Source organism: Gorilla gorilla, chromosome 5 (genome assembly GCF_029281585.2).
Source record: "Gorilla gorilla gorilla isolate KB3781 chromosome 5, NHGRI_mGorGor1-v2.1_pri, whole genome shotgun sequence".
Taxonomy (NCBI): Eukaryota; Metazoa; Chordata; class Mammalia; order Primates; family Hominidae; genus Gorilla; species Gorilla gorilla.
Window position 1 is genome coordinate 148,840,651 of NC_073229.2, and position 17,792 is coordinate 148,858,442.

Below are 17,792 nucleotides of genomic sequence, written 5' to 3' on the forward strand. Positions count from 1 at the left end.
CAGTGCACACAAATGGAATCTGTGGGTAAAGTGTGGCCTTTTTGCTTTTTCCTCATTAATGCGACTTTTAACAGGAAATCGTCAGGTTAAACCAAACCATCCTCTGGACTTAGTGTGCTGATTTTCTTCAACAATTAGTAAATACCCTTTGTTATCATCAGCATTTTACATAGGAAATCCAATCAGTCAAGATGTGATTACGTGACTTTTGATAGACTTTTCCAAGGATTCTGAAGGGATGATCAGAGATTTTTTTCATAACGTTCTACAATACTCAAAATTATAAGATTTCAATAAGTGTTTTCTCTTTTAGTGCTTCTTTTGGCTGTGCTGCTAGCCCTGGGATTTCTCTTTTTCATTTGCCCTATCTCCTTCTTCCTTCCTATATTTCTCCCAGGCACCATCCATCACCTTTAATCTCCCACTTTTTTTCCAGAAAAAAATCACATTTTCTATAGATTCTAATTCTAAGACATTCATACCCCCATTTTTCATAGTACTGAAACAATAAAAAAAAACCTCCTTCTACCAGGAGGCAGTAGGACTTACAAATAACATATGTGTACAACATATGCCTATTTTATATAAAATACACGATTTAACATTGTATTACTATGACAAAGAGATAAATTAAAACACCTCTTTCTCAAGAAGGCAACTGCATAATATCATGAGATTTATAAAGTTAAGGCAACTTTATGACACATGAATCCATTTAATCATTACAGATCTTAAATGCAGAACTGCATATATTTTTCTTAGATTCTATGTGGATGTGCAATTGATGTGCATAGTATTAAAATTGTTAGCAACAAATGATGCAAGCAGAATCTGCTTTTTACCTCTTTAGTTAATTATTTTGGAAATGATATTGACTCACAGTTCTTGGATAACAATAAATAATCGTTTCTGGGTAGAGTGGCATACAATTCAGAGAAACATAAAATTCTTCTGGAATTAAAAAAACTGTGTGAGTGTGTGAGTGTTAGATGATATAACTAATATATCCTTGTTATATTTTTAATGGAATGTGTGTGTTTATGTGTGTGTGTGTGTGTGTTTGTGTGTGTTGTGATAGACTAAGGAAGCTAAGTATGCTATGTTAGTAAACACTTCCAAATTCTCTGTAAATAAAAGTCATAAAGGTTTCTTCTTGTGTGTCAGCAGGAGGCTCCACTGATCACTGTCAGTAAGGAAACAAGGCTAGTTGAGTAGCCAGTATCTCCATCATCATGGGTTGCCGTGCCAGAAAGTAATAATACCTGTGGAGGGTCTACGTGGGCACACACATACTTCTGCTTGAGAGGAAGGCTCATTGTTCACAGTTCATTGTGCGGAATTGGTCACACAGTCCCACCCAATCACAGAATGGACAGTAAAGAGGAAGGGCTGTTTATTTGGAAATCAGCATAAATGATGTCCAGAACATTTGAATTATATTCTTTGCTAAAACACTAAGTAATATCCCTTGAATATGTTCAACCATAGACACTCCTTCCAGTTAACAAACTCTTCTGTAATAGTTTTAAATCTAAAAGTGCTTACTTTGCTTATCCTGAAGTAAAAATAAGTTAGACTTGACAGGATGGAAGTAGCCATTTCATTCTTTAAAATCCATTTAAATCAAGTAATCATTATCACATGAGAAAAGTGAAATATTTCTGTGATTTGGGGTCAGATAAAATATCTTTATATATGTATTAAAAGGAGGTTTTAAACAAAATATTCCTTCTGTAGAACTGCCTATCTTTACTGTACCCACAAAATTTTGGAAAATTTCCACCTATGTTTTAAGGATGAAGTGAAGATACAGTTCATGTGCATGGATATTTATATATGACTATTTATAGAGTTATTTGAATTAGTTTATGTGTGTATGTGTGTGTAAAATAGATTCACAGATTTATTAAATGCCACATAAAATGCTGACACATAGGGAATGTGCTAAAAAAAATACATTTGGACGTGGGGGCATATGTTGAAGTCGACATACATACCCAAAGAAAAGATAATTTTCCTTAAGTAAAAACCATCTGTAACAGCAAGGTGGCTAGAGTGCAAAGAAGATGGATGGGTTATTGCTAAGAACAGATGTGACCAATATTTCATGCTACTGGCTCTTGTTTCTCCTGTCTGCATTCCCCCCAGTGGAGTGAAGGAATAGTTTGAGTAAACCATCCTAGGATGTGACATCTTCACCTCTACCTTTTCCACCTGTTCTTTCCAGGGGTGTACTACTTTTGCAATGTTGACTGTGGAACACCAGAGTTAGCAACTGCACAGCCAAGGCATTACTTGGAGAAATTTCAACACATTTTCTACTTTTGAGCTTGCTATTATCTAGCCAGCTTTGGGTTGAATGTGTCTGCTGTACAGAAAACTTAGCAAATTTGAACTCAAGTTTTATAATGCAAATCAAAAAGGCTTATCTTTACCAACTTGCTCTGCAAACAAAATTTCCTATCTTCATTCTGATCACTGATGTAGTGATTAATTGATGAAATAGTGTCTTAAATCTCTGTCCCTCTCCTTTTGTGTTACCCAGATCATGTCCTTGACAATCAAATGTTCCATTAAATCAGTCTAGTGGAAATTTCCTGAGTGCTTGTCTCCTTCTGGCATCTAGAGAAGCAAAGGTGTCAGGACCTCTGACCTTGAGGATGTCACAGTCAAATATACAGCAACGTTTCCCAAAGCACAAACGAGGTGCAAACAGGCACATTTGGGGGATGTGGTAGACAAAGAATATGGCTTATGCAGTTTAAGGCATAATCTTGGCTTCTTAGCTCCATGCAGTTTGGTAAAGTCAGCTGAACTCTCACTCTTCTCACTGTTTTCATCCAAGTCTTTGAAACTGCCCTCTCTTCCAGCATATCTGGCTTAGATCTGCTTTCATAAACTGCTGCTTTCTCAGCCACTGCTCTTGATTAACTCCAAATCTCTCCAGCTCTTTTTCTCCACCCTCATTCAGCCTTTCTTTCACAGATTCCTGAACCCTGGCAAGCCTGTCACCCTGTTGTTCGGTTTTCTGCCAATCAACTCCTGGCTGATTTTGAAATTAGCATTCACAAAGCCCACATTTGCATCACACATACATAAGATATCTCCAATCTACAGCCAAAGGAAGACAAGTATAATATCCATATAATTGGGACGAGGGGCTATTAATCACACAGCTTCCAGCCGTGCAGAAAAGACTGCCAGAACACCATAATGATGAGCCAGGTGTGATATTTCGAGCTTTCTCCTTCTCCAGCCATATTTTCTTCTGGTTAGCATCACATAGCACATTCAAAAGGAATACAGATGTGCACAGTTTTAATAAAACCAAAAATTTTAAAAATCCACATTTTCAAAATAGATAAAATAAATGTATGTGGGGAGAGCCAAGGAGGAGATCAATTGGGGAGATATTATTGTTCACGTTACAAAAAAATTAATCGGATCCTTTCAAACAATGTGTGATTGGAACAGCATGGATTATAAAATATGTTCACATGACTTAAATCTTTTGATTGTGTAACAGTCCTCTGAGGGCAGCAGAATAGGTTAAAAGCTCTTCCTAAGATATTTTAGCTAATAAATAGGGACAATGAACATGCTGTCATAGCAAGGTTGGGAAATAGTCTTCAACCTGAATGCCAGCAGCAGCTGATGGATAATGGATTCCCAGAGTGTAAAAATTCAGGGTTCTTGAGCAGCAAAGGATGCCATGATTGATTAGCTATGTCTGCCACAGGTGAGGGGAATGAAGAGGGATGTGCCTCACATTTATTATGCACATATTATACTTTACTTCCTGTGATAAAAACAATGAACAGGGAGTGTGTTTTACAAACAAATGTGCAGAAAGAATAATTTATATATATATATATGTAAGCTTTCTGTTTTCCCACAGCCATTAGTGTTGGCTTAGAAACAGTGTACAAATGAGCAGGGAAGACTTGGATGACATTAGAAAAGGTTCTAATACCTGGTACCTGGGTCATAGCTAAAAATAGTTTAAAGTCAAGTTCTCCTTCGGTTATATCTATTCCCTATTCAGAAAACTCTCTACTTTGTAGAGTGCATGAAATGGTAAAAATTATTTTTCAACAGATGGAGGAAAAAAAATGTAGATAACATACAGACATTGGGGTCAATAAAGTCACAGATGTGTTTAGTTATGTTGTTAATAATTTATGTTTGCCATTTGTCTGGCTAAGACTTACTGAGGATACCGTTAGTGAAGAAGTTTTCCAAACTTTGGAACTCTTTATCCAAGTGGACTTGAGGTTGTGTTGGGAATGGCACATGGGTGTTTCTTTGGATGTAGCTGATATGTATGTTGTATGCATGGGAGTGGCCTTATTGTGCATGTTGCTGTTTGATGCCTCTTTTAATCTGGAAACATTCACAAAGATTTTATTTTTAAGATTTGAATTCTGACTTCCACGTCACCTAGAATATTGCCATTCACGTTTTACATGTTAAATCTAAGTTGTGAACTTGTGTAGTTTGAAAGGGATGAGTGGGAAGTGGTATGAGCTGATACTAGCTACTCGGCAGTCAGAAGTGGTGTGGTTGCCATGGCCATGGGAATATCCTTTGTTACATTTATTTGAATTAAAAAATAAAACAGTCTTTTAAAGGAAAAAATTGCTTGATTTGAATTGATTCACAGTAGATAATGATTTCATCATTTAAAAGTTACAGATTTTGGCCAGGTGTGGTGGCTCACGCCTGTAATCCCAGCAGTTTGGGAGGCCGAGGCCACTGGATCGCAAGGTCAGGAGTTCGAGACCAGCCTGAGCAACATGGTGAAACCCATCTCTACTAAAAATACAAAAAAAAAAAATAGCCAGGTGTGGTGGTGCACACCTGTAATCCCCGCTACTCAGGAGGCTAAGGCAGGAGAATCGCTTGAAACTGGGAGGTAGAGGTTGCAGTGAGCCAAGATCATGCCACTGCACTCCAACCTGGGCTACAGAGCAAGACTCCCTCTCAAAAAAAAAAAGTTACATATTTTGCCATTTTTCAAAAACTAAATTAGCCAGATCTGCAGCTTCACAGTTTGACAAAAAATATACCCAAAACACATGACTTCTTAAACAGATAGAAAATATTTCAAAAAACATATATTGAAATTAAATAACATTTCAGTATTTGCCAAACTGTTATTATATACATCAGTTTGAACTAGGTGACTATAGGAGAAAGAAGTAGGAATATAATTAATAATAATTGTTTGTTATGTCTTGGTAGTATTTTTGGTATACTTCCCAGAAATTACTGTTGCAAATTGGGCAATTTTCAATTCTTTGCTTTCATTAAAATTGAAGGAAGACCTAATAGATTTGTCAGTTGGTAGACTATTTGAAATAAATTTTGTTATAGATAATTATGTAAATTGTGGCATGCAAAAAGTTGCTGCCGTTGAGTGTCATCATTATAATGAAAAGCCTTCAATGCTTCTCTATTTAGGGAACAAGATTTTTCAATGCTTAAACCTTAAGGAGAAAAAAAACCTAGAAATTGAATCGTCCTTAATTCTGTCTCATTCTAGTGCTAATGCTTGTTGGCTGACGCCTATAATGCCAGCACATTGGGAGGCCGAGGAGGGTGGATCACTTGAGGTCAGGAGTTTGAAAGCAGCCTGGCCAACATGCTGAAACCCCGTCTCTACTAAAAATACAAAAATTTGCTGGACATGGTGGTGGATGCATGTAATCCCAGCTACTCGGGAGGCTGAGGCAGGAGAATTGCTTGGACCCGGGAGGCGGAGGTTGCAGTGATCTGAGATCATACCATTTCACTCTAGCCTGGGCAAGACAGCAAGACTCTGTCTCAAAAAAAAGAAAGAAAAAAAAAAGAAATTCATATCAAATAAAATTTTATTTTATACCTAGTAGTTTTAATCAATATTTATAATAATGTTGCTTTGATCAATTTTATAAAACAATAATTGTGTTGATAAACAAGAATACATTTTCAACACAATGCCTTATGGACATGGGAAAAAATCAAATTTAAGCTTATACATATTTAACATATATACAAATTTATACCTATACATAGATATTTTCTGCAAGGAAGTGTGACAGAATTATCAATATAAAAATTTCAAGTTAAAAAACATTAGCACAAGCAGTGGAGTTCACAAAGAGAAGAAATTACCAAAAAGTTTTGATCATTAAACAAGAATGTGTACATGTATCTTTAAATAAAAGAAGGTGAATTTCAAATCACAGTGGTATTCAAATTTCATTGGATTTATTTAAAAGAAAAATGTAGTAGGTACCTTTAACATCTATTAGTATTGATAATGTGTGAAAATAAACAGACCTTTTGCAGCCAATTATTCTAGTCCATACTACCCAAAGAAATCTACAGATTCAATGCAATGTTTATTAAAAATCTGAATAGCATTTCTATAGAAATAGAAAAAAAAAATCCTACAATTCATATGGAACCACAAAACACCAGAATAATCAAAACCATCTTGTGAAAGAACAAAGCTAGAAGTATCACACTTCCTGATTTCAAAATATTAAAAAAGCTGCAGTAATTGAAACAGTATGGTATTGGCATAAAGACAAACATATAGGCCAAAGGAACAGAATAGAGTCCAGAAATAAATCCACATATAATGGTCAGCTGATCTTCAACAAGGTAGGCATTTAAATAATGTTTAAAAATATCAAGCATCAATTCCAAATGTACATAGTTTTCAAGTGTTTAATTCTTTCCAAATATATGGGAGCAGAAGGGAGCAGTACTCTAAGTCAGTAGTTCTCTATACTGGCTGAGAATAGGAATTTCCTATTCAGTTGTTTAAAGGATTACCATGATATGACCTACTCATGGAAGTTTGTTTTCCTTAGGCTTGATGTAGGGACTACATGGTACGCTTTTCAAATTTTTCATCAGAAATATTAGTGCCTTCCCTTTCTCTTCACTACTGATTCTTCTATGTCCTAAATTGCTCAGAAACACCTGGTGTCTACTCAGGAAAGATGATTCTCTAATACCAGAATGGCATCACAGCTCTGATTGCTCCATCGACTCCTTTTTAGGCCCTGAGGGTCATTTCCTTTCTGAGACTGCAGGATCAAGCCTTTCACACAACTAGCCTTTTATCAGATAATGAATCTGTGTATCTATACTGTGCGTACCGTACTTCTCAGTAAATCGTGAGTTGGTGTAGATCTGGAATTGAAAACTAAGTCTTCCAGATTCTTCCTAGTCCAGTATCAAAGACTCTACAACTGTTTTCTTAGGACAAACTGTCTTGTGCCTGCAATAGAAAATAGACAGAATGACTAGCCCTGGGCTTCTTTCCCTGTTCCCATGGTGGTTCAATAGCTTTGTTACATGGCTTCAATTATGCCTACTACTCCAACTGTAGTTCTCCTGTGTACTCAGAAACACAAACCTGCTTGTCAAAAGATAGTAATCCAGTAAACAAAATAAATGTGTTTGTTTTTCTGTAACATCAGAATAGTTTATAAAAATAGTCACAAAAAATATGGGAAGAAGAAGCAAATACCAATGTAAATAGAGAGTTTTCCCTATGGCAATGTTACTGAAATAGGAGAATGAAGGTGGTAAGTAGAACAGGGAAAGGACATTTCTGGGCACAGCTCAGAGTTGCAAAGCATGTATAAATAAGCGAAGTCCCACAGACTAATTTCAGAACCTTGACTGGATCCATCCCTGAATAGTAAAAAATATTATTATTACTGAATAGTAAGAAGTAAGTTGTTGTTACTTCTGAAATGGGCACAAATTTAACTTTCCAATCTATTCTCTATTCCTCTAAATAATAATAAATTCATTTGAATATCATCCCCTTTGGAGTGTAACACCTTGATTGTAATGTCAATCAAGTTTTGGTTAAAGTCAACAGTATACAATTATCATGTTCTAAATTTTATTTCACTTTACTACTGAAAAGTGCAGTTGTAAATTGGTGAGTGGTTCTGTGAGCAAAGTGCAAGAACTTAAACAGCCTCTAAAGTCAGATTACATTTAAGATTTTTTTTTGCTTTTAATATTCTCAGGTATTCCCTACATGCAAATTTAGTAATATAAGGTAAAATATTCACAGTCTGGGAGCAACAATCCTTAAATCTTATACCCAGTTGTATAACAAGCTGTTTTGTAATTATGAACTAAATGAGATAATGTTTAAGAAATTGCCTTGAAAACAATAAAGGTAATGTTATTTATTTTCTCTTTAGCTCAGTTTCTTCCACTGCTCATTGAGAATACTATTAGCTTTTCAGGCCAACTCACAGTGACATACAAAAATTAACTAAATCCTACTAAATTTACTTACTCCCCAGATAGAACTGTGATTCTTAAAGCTAGTGTAATAATATTTAGTGTAGTTCACCACTATCCTACACAGGAGCAAATTTTATCCCATATCAACCATTATTATCAGGATGCAATATATTTTTCTATGTGTACTGTTTGAAGCATATCACATTCTAAGGAAATGTTTGGAAACATCAGAGAATAAAAATGCCAACACATTTAAGATAGTAGTAAGGATTATATGTTGCAAAAAAAATCACCAATAATTGTGTTTTCTTAGTAATGTGAGATTTAAAAGTTGAAATTGTTTGCATACAATGTTGTGCAATAAACAATGTATGATCCCATTTTTATATTTGATTTTATAATCATAAAACTATTTCAGGAAGAAGTAAGTGAAGTATATTAAATTATAAGTTATTTCAGAAATAAGTAAAGTATATGAAGATATATTAAAATACAGTATTTTTTGAAAGACATTACAAGTTTTTGGCCTTGAATAAAAGATCAGCATCCTTCTTCATAATACTGTATATAATATTATTGTCTTTTAGGATGATTTTCCAGTCATGATCAATTATTATGATACAAATTTCTTAAAAATATATCTTTGATGGCAATTTGCTCTTCATGAGAACTTCTAAACATGGTGATAGGACAATAATAGTAGGATATGTTAGTGTTTTCAAATAAGAGCAAGGAATTCTCAAAGGAAGGGTATAAAGATGACAGCTATAAGATGAGGGATAATTTATTGTTCAGTATGTTATACTTGAGGGAAAAAGAATTTAAAATATGGGCAGACACACTTAAGCTAAATAATTTTTACACAGTTAAAAAAAGAGCCATTGGTGACATTCCTTCTGTACCTTTTGCTTTTACCAATCTTATAAATAGGATCGAAAACTCTACTGTTCCCAACCCACACATTCTTCTATATAACAAGATACCTGATTCCTAGTTCTTATTATTCTCTTGCCTTTTCCTCTCCTCATGGCATTGTGGCTGCTTCTGTCCTGACTGCCATTTGTTTCTCTCTGACACTTGTCTCGACTGCCGTTCATTTTGTTAGACTCCTATCAAGCAGTGGCCCTGAGAGTCAAGGCCATAACTTTTCATATACATATGTTTACTACGTGTAATCTTCTAATTCATACCATTACACTTTATTATACTCAAGGAGGCAGTTATTTCTCATGTGATTATTTTGGTTAGTGCTAATTGCAAATATGGCTCTAGAGTCATGGACTGAAGTAGAGTGTCCTGTCTTCAAGAATATTTTGAGTTTCTTTATCTCCTCTTATATCCTGAAATTTATGAGTTATTCTATTCTCCTTTATTGATTTCCAATAGCTCTACCTCTTAAGTTTGATTAGCTTATCAACAACATTATAAATAGAGACGATTCCTTTTTCCTCTCACGACCTAGTGTCTTCTAGCAAGTCATCTTTACTTTCCCTACCCCATTCCATAACCTAATTGATTTCTTTGTCAGAGAATAATAGCAGGTTCTATTTTATTTTTTAATGTCTTAGTTTTTCAACTCATACACATTCTAATTTCATGCCATCTTCTTAGTTTAATGCCACGTTTAGGTTGATTTAGTCCTACCATACGATATGTTAGCATAAAAACAATTTTTCCTGAAATTATACTGTGAGGTACAGAAAACTTCCATGTCAGTGATTCAATAATTGTTCACGTATTTCTTTTCAGCAATGTCTTTTTTCGCAAACAGAAATGTCTGTGTTGCTTACAATTTAAAAATTAGAGGCAGGTTGTCAAAGGAAGCTTGGTAATAAAAATATAGTAAAGAAGTCACCAAAATAGATGACAAAATGTGTTTGGCCACATCTTTATTGTCCTTTAATTGTGACTCTGGGATCTGAATTGATATGACATAGCCATGTGGTACTCACATTTTCTTTGGTTCAAACTTGTGGACTTAAAAGCTTAAAAGTTGCTGTGATCATTTATCTGGACTGATGTGGAAGACCCACATCCCGGCAGTAGTATGGATTTTTCTTCTGGGCAATATATTGTGGCAATATAATAGGGTGCACATGACAACTTATCACGAGGATAGTATATTGAGTAATGGATCATAGTTGCTGTCTTGGAATACAGGCAGAAACTTCATTAGAGTCTGGATTTAGGATAACCAATGGCATTGTATTCTTCCATACTGTTCAACTGCTTTGAGTTAGAAACAGGTTTACATTCATTCAGTCACTCAACAGATATTCACTGAGTGCCTCTGCCCTGCATTGGTATGAAGCACTGTACATACAGGGGTGAGTCAAAGTCTTTGCTGTCAGGCAAATTACATTCTTGTAAGGAGACGCAAATGAATATCTATAGTATGTTCAGTAGGGTGGCTGCTCTGCTGATGAATAAAATAGGATAAGGTAAAAAAGAGCCAAAAGAGAATGGCCAGGGAAGGCCATTCTGGATAGGTGACTTTAGAGCTAAAATCTGACTGCAGTGAGGACTGGCCCATGTGGATATTTGGGGAAGGAGTATTATAGGTAGGAGAACATTCAGGGTAGGGAACTCTACTCAGGCCAGCATATCTGGAGCTCTGACCAGGTATAGCCTAGTCTGCAGTCAGTAAATACATATTACTATTCTTAAAAGGAAGCTAGCTTACATATATTTTTCTTCTTCCCTCTTTCTGACTTCTTAAATTCTCCTCTTTCATTAAAATATTCCCCACATTCTTTCAGAATCTAATCATTCTCTCCACCTCCATTTCTCACATTTTTTGGCACTACATTTATTTTTCAACTTGTTCTATCCACCTCACCATATTCCATTTATCTGTTTCCTTCTGCCTGACAAGCCTGACATTGAGCGTACTGCTCCCCCTCTCAAGTCTTCCCCTTTCTGTCCTCCTCTCCATCACTGTCAGGATAAATATCATCATCCCCATTTCTGAAGACTGGAATCATGCTGTCATCTTCACTCTGTTTTCTATCTCCTCCCATGTAGGTTGGTGCAAAAGTAATCGCAGTTTTGCCATTTGAAAGTAATGGCAAAAACCACAATTATTTTTGCACCAACCCCAAAATAATCCAAATGCATTACTATGTAACTAAATTTTAGAGAAATGTTAGTTACTTGATTGCTAGAAGCCAATATTTTTCCAAGTGTTTCTAGAAAATCACTGTTGTTACTCATCCATTCGATTATAAAACCTATTCTCCAGAATCTTGTGGATGTTAAGTAACATTTTTATGGTAAACAATGCCTTGCCAAAGGTTGATTGGCATGACTCATTATCATCACTCTTCCCTCTGTACAGATGAGTTCATATAAACATTGGAATTTTCAAGAGTGTTTTTAAAAGATTCATTCAGTGAGAAAAGTATAGAATAATATTAATAAAATTTGATTTTGTATAGCATTATTTTAAACATAGTTTATAGAAATCTTCACATACAAATTATTGTGATGTGTTCAACAACTCCATAAGTGAGATTAAATCTGAGTGCCATGAGCGTGTGTCTGGAAAAATTATTTGATCATTTAAGTTATAAATTAAGAATCACTGAAAGCACTATTAAATATATCTGCAAGAACATTTACCTGAGATTAATCTTTGCTTTGTGTGTGTGTGTGTGTGTGTGTGTTGCATAATAGATTTTTTCTTTTATATCCCATATGCTTACAGATGTTAATCTCCAGAGAAGAACAATAATTCTCTCAAGAAAGGCGGTTTGTTGCCTGGCTTTGTTTCACTGACACCCAGTTGGAAGCTCTGATGACAAATAGTCTGCCCATCAGCTTTGCTTCATGAATCCAAAGAAAATGGAACTTATCAGAAGCTGAGCCTCAAGCTTTACCTGTGCCTGTTATTTGGGCCTTTTCACGCTAGGTTTGGCAGGGGTCTTAGTCTTTCATCATTTGGTTCACCAATAGAAAGAGAAGGGAGCAGTTGCACTTTTAGGTACCACTCTGCAGACTGCTATATTGCAAAATAAACAAACAATATATTTTTAGGGCACCACCTGCAGCAAGCAGCTGTACCAAAGAGAGCAGAACCATGAAGGATGTGATTTGTTCCATTTAACATGAAGCCTTAAGGTTTGAGAAGAGAGGGAGGAGAAGGTTCTATGTATACAACCCACACATCACAATTTAAACTGAAGCTGATTTTCTCTCTTTTTTAGATTGGAATTGAGGTATCATTATATCTCTCCTCCTTTCCCACCCCACAACCTCTGGTTGAAAACAATTCTATTATTGAGGTTATAACGTTAACTGAGAAAATTATTTTTCTCTGCCAGTAAACTTTCTTTTCCATTCAAGGGCAATTTTCTCTCATAGCAAACTATACTTAAATGCCAACATCTGCTACATCTAAGCTGTATATAAAATGATGTCTGGCATTTACATGATGCCAATGACATGGTTAGAGAAACTCATACACTTGGCTTACACAGGATTTTCTTCTCATCTATAGCTTTCCTCTATTTCTGTCCTTCCTTAGGATCTGTCTGCCTCTCTAAATGTGCCACACAAGTTCAAAATAGTCTGAAAGCTGAACCTTCAGCTCTTATTCTGATCAACAATCTGTTTTTGCCTTAATCCATTTCTTTCCAGGCATAAAAGCTATATAGAGCCTCATGATAAAAATTTCACCATCCCTGCACTCTCTTGAGTATATAGAAGCTGATGCAAAACATATTTTAGGTACTTGGTTTTTTTCTTGGATTTAAAAATCTCTTCATTCTCTTAATGGCTATTGATTCTGGCCTCACAAACCAAAATCACCATTTCATTTTCAGTTCTAGGTGAGCTGGGATAAATATAATTAAATTATAGATGACTCTGGAGGCAATCCAGTTAGTTACAAATTGAGGTCATTCTAAGTACAGAATGGGGCAGTTAGCTTTAACATTAGATTGGCCACCAAGAACCATACAATATTTTAATTTTTTTTCCTGTCAATGAGCCCATTTTAAAAAAACAAAAAAGAGAGAAGAAACTGTTCTAAATATTTATGAAGTGAACTAGAATGCCATTCTTAAGTCTTCTACCACTTACTAGATTGTAAGTCTGGGGAGAAAATTACATTTCATAGTACTTTCAGATATTGCTCTAGGACTCAGAGAAGTGAGATGAAAGAATTGTAAGTCTGCAACGATGCCTCCAGATAACAGAGGAAATCAAATCTTGTGAGCCAGGAAGCAAAGTCGCCTTCACTGTCATCATCAAGGGGATGACTTGTAAGAATATTGGGCATGAAATAAATTCTTGCCAAAGTTGTCTACAGGAGTGTCCAATGTGGGAATTGTTGCCATCTCTTTCACCCTTCTAACATTAAAAGGAACTTACTGAAAAAGTTCTCAGACTGGATTTTGCTAAATTGTGTCTGCTTTGGAATCTTTGTCCATCAGTCAAGTCTCTATGACTATTGGACAGTGCTTTTAACTCTGTGTGGTCAAAACTTTGGAAGAAGTAAGAGAAATATCTTTCATTCCAAAGAACAAAAGAGGACCGTTAGTCAGAGCATCTTTATTTTTCATAAAAAGGAAAGTCAGTTAGATTGATCATTCGTGAGTATTTATAATATATCAGATATTCTTTGGGGCTCTCTGGAAAAAAGTAGTAAGCCTTTGACGATGAGGCTGTGTGGAATAAGGGAAAGGAATAGATATAACTGATATTAAATAAAGTTAAAAAATGGCTTGACAAAGAAAAGGATTCAACATCTCAGATTATTGAAACCGTATGTAAAAGATACAGAGACAAAGGTTAGGCATCTTCTCTAAGCCTCAGTTTCCTCATCTGTAATAGGCATAACAATACTCTCTAACTCATTTGGTATTTTTAATTGTTGTAAAAAACACGTGACCTGAAATCCACCTTCTCAACAAATTTTTAAGTGTCCAAGCACTGCTGCTGACTGTATGCACATTGTTGTAAAGCAGATCTCCAGAACTTTACATCTTGCATGGCTGAAAATATACACTCATTGAACAGCAACTCCTCATTTTCTCCCTTCCCCAAGCTTCTGGCACCCACCATCATACTCTCTGCTTCTGTGAGTCTGACTACTTTAGATAACTCTTGTTAAGTGGAATCATGTAGTATCTGTCCTTCTGTGATGGGCTTGTCTCATTAAGCATGATATCCTCTAAGTTCATCTATATTGTTGCATATAATAGGATGTTCTTCTTTTTAATGCTGAATAACATTCCATGATATGTATATACCACATTTTCTCTATCCATTCACCTGTCAGCAGATATTTAGGTTGATTTCATATCTTGCCTACTGTGAATAGTGCTGCAGTGAACATGGGAATGCAGATGTTCGTTTAAGATTCAATTTTCAGTCCTTTGGCTAAATATCCAAAAGTGAAATTGTTGAATGATATGATCATTTTACTTTTGATTTTTTGAGAACTGTATACTGTTACACCATTTTACATTTCAAGCATCAGTACACTAGGGTTCCAGTTTCTCCACATCGTTGCCAACACTTGTTATTTTCTGTTTGGTTGTTGTTGTTGTTTAATAATGGCCATCCTAACAAGTATGAGGTGATATCTCATTGTGGTTTTGATTTGTATTTCCCGGATGATTAGTGATGTTGAACTTTTTTCATATACCTGTTGGCCATTTGAATGTCTTTTTTGAAGAAATATTTACTTAAGTTCTTTGCCCATTTTTTAATTGGGTTTTTTTTCACTATTACATTGTAGAGGTTTATCATATATTTTAGATATTAACCTATCATCAGATATATGGTTTACCAATATTTTCCACTATTCCCTAGGTTGCCTTTTCACTCTGTTGATTATTTCCTTTGCTGTGCAGAAACTTTTATTTTAAAGTCTAACTTGTCTATTTTTTGTGGTTGCTTGTGCTTTTGATTTCATATCAAAGAAATCATTACCAAAACCAATGCTATGAAGTTTTCCACCTATATATCCTCTAGGAGTTTTACAGCTTCTTCAGCCTTTCTTCCATTTTGATTTGGTTTTTGTATATATTAGTTCAGTTTCTTTCTTTTGCATGTGGATATTTACTTTTCTTAACATCATTTGTTGCGGAGACTATCATTTCACCATTGTGTAGTCTTGACAACCTTGTCAAAAATCATTTGACTGTATATGCATAGGCTTCTTTGGCTTATTTTGGGGCTCTCTACTCTGTTTCATTAGTCTATATGTATCTGTTGTTATGCCAGTACCATACTGTTTTGATTATTGTAGCTTTGTAGTATGTTTTGAAGTCAGGACGTGTGAGGCTTCTGCTTTGTTTTTCTTTCTCAAGATTGTTTTGGCTTTTGGGGTCTTTTTTGGTTTCATATGACTATTAGAATATTTTTTCTATTTCTGCAAAAAAGAGCCATTGTGCTTTTGATAGAGATTTCATTGAATCTGTAGATTGTTTCCGGTACTATTAACATTTTTAAGAATAGTAAGTTCTTTCAATCCATGAACATGAATGTCTTTCCATTTATTTATATCTTCTTTAATTACTTAGCAATGTTTTATAGTTTTCAGGGTACAAGCCTTTCATATCCTTTGTTAAGTTTATTCTTAAGTATTTTATTCTTTTAGATGTGATTATAAGTGAGATTTTCTTAATTTCTTTTTCAGATTATTTGCTGTTAATGTATAGAAATACAACTGATTTTTTTATGTTGCTTTAATATCCTGCAATGTTTGTGAATTTGTTTCTAACAGGTTTTTTTGTGAGACCTTTAGTGTTTGATATGGGTTTTACGGATTATGTCATCTGAGAACAGAGATATTATTCTTTCTTCTTTTCTGATTTGGATGCCTTTTGTTTCTTTCTCTTGCCTAATTTATCTTGGTGAGGACTTCCAGTACAATGTTGAATAAAAGTGGCAAGAGTGGGCATCCTTGCCTTGTTCCTGATCTTCAAGAAAAAACTTTCCATTTTTCACCATTAAGCATGAGGTTAGCTGTGAGTGAGCTTTTCATATATGGTTCTTGTTTTACTGGCATAATTTCCTTCTATTCATAGTTTGTTGAGTGTTTTCATCAAGAAAAAGAGGTGAATTTTGTCAAATGCTTTTTTCTGCATCCATTGATCTGATCATGAGATTTTTAAATTCCTTCATTCTGTTAATGTGGTATGTTACATTAATTGATTTTTGTATGTTGAACCATCTTTACATCCCAGGGATAAATTCTACTTGATTATAGCCTATGGTCCTGTTAAGGTGTTGTTAAGTTTAGTTTGCTAGTATTTGTTGAAGATGTTTTGTTTTGCTAGTATTTGTTGAAGATGTAAACATCGATGTTCATCAGGTATATTGACCTATAGTTTTCTTTCTTGTAGTGTCTTTTTGTGGTTCTGGTATCAGGACAATGTTGGCCATATAAAATGAGCTTGTAAGTGTTCTCTCTTCTTTAATTTTTTTGAAAAAGTTTGAGAAGCATTGGCATGAATAATTCCTTAAATGTTTGGTAGAGTTAATCAGTGAAACTGCTTGTTCTTGGACTTATGAGTTATTGCTCAGTTCAGATTTTCTATTTCTTGATAATTAAGTCTTGATAGATTATATACTTTTAGGAATTTATTCATGTCTTCCAAGTTATCTAATTTGTTGCTGTATAATTATTCATGGTAGTCTCTTATAATCCTTTGTATTTCTATCACACTCATAATGTCTCCATTTTCGTTTCTGATTTTGAGTCTTCTTTTTTCTTTTTTATCCTAAGTAAATGTTTGTTAATATTGTTGATCTTTTCAAAAAACAGTTGTTAGTTTTTTTGTTTTTTTAATATTTTTTTCCATTCTCTATCTCATTTAATGTTTACTACTTCCTTCCTTCTGTTCAATTTGGGCTTATTTTTTCCTTCTTTTTCTGGTTCTTTGAGTTGTAAAGTTACATTGTTTGTTTAATATCTTTCTTCTTTTTTAATGTGTGCATTTACCACTGTAAACTGCTTTCTTCATACTGCTTAGCTGCATCTCATAAGTGTTGATATGTTTTGTTTTTATTTTTGTTTCTCAAAACATTTTATAATTTCCCTTTTGATTTTTTCTTTGTCCCGTTGGTTGTTCGAGAATGTATTGCTTAATTCTCACTTATTCATGAATTCTCCTATGTTTCTTTTGCTATTGATTTCTAGCTTCATTCCATTGTGGTCAGAAAATATTTTTGGTATGATTTCAATCTTCTTAAATTTGTCATGACTTATTTTGTGACCTAACATGTGATTCATTTGGAGAATGTTCTGTGTGTGCTTGAGAAGAATGTATATTCTGCTGCTGTTGGACAGAATGTTCTGTATATGTCTTTTAGCTCCATTTTGTCTATATTGTTGTTCTAGTCCTCTTTTTCTTATCGACTTTCTATCTGGGTGTTCTATCCATTATTGAATGTGGGGTATTGAAATCTCCTACTATCATTTAATTGCTGTTTATTTCTCCCTTCAGTTTGTCAGTAACTGCTTCATATATTTGAGTGCTCTGATGTTGGATGCATAAATATCTATAATT

General features: G+C 34.6%; 1 protein-coding gene across 4 annotated transcripts in view; it reads left to right on the forward strand.

Moving 5' to 3' along the window:
• The window catches only part of NKAIN2 (sodium/potassium transporting ATPase interacting 2), a 1,018,833-nt gene that overhangs the window by 852,418 nt on the left and 148,623 nt on the right, over nt 1–17,792 (forward strand). The window lies entirely within an intron of this gene.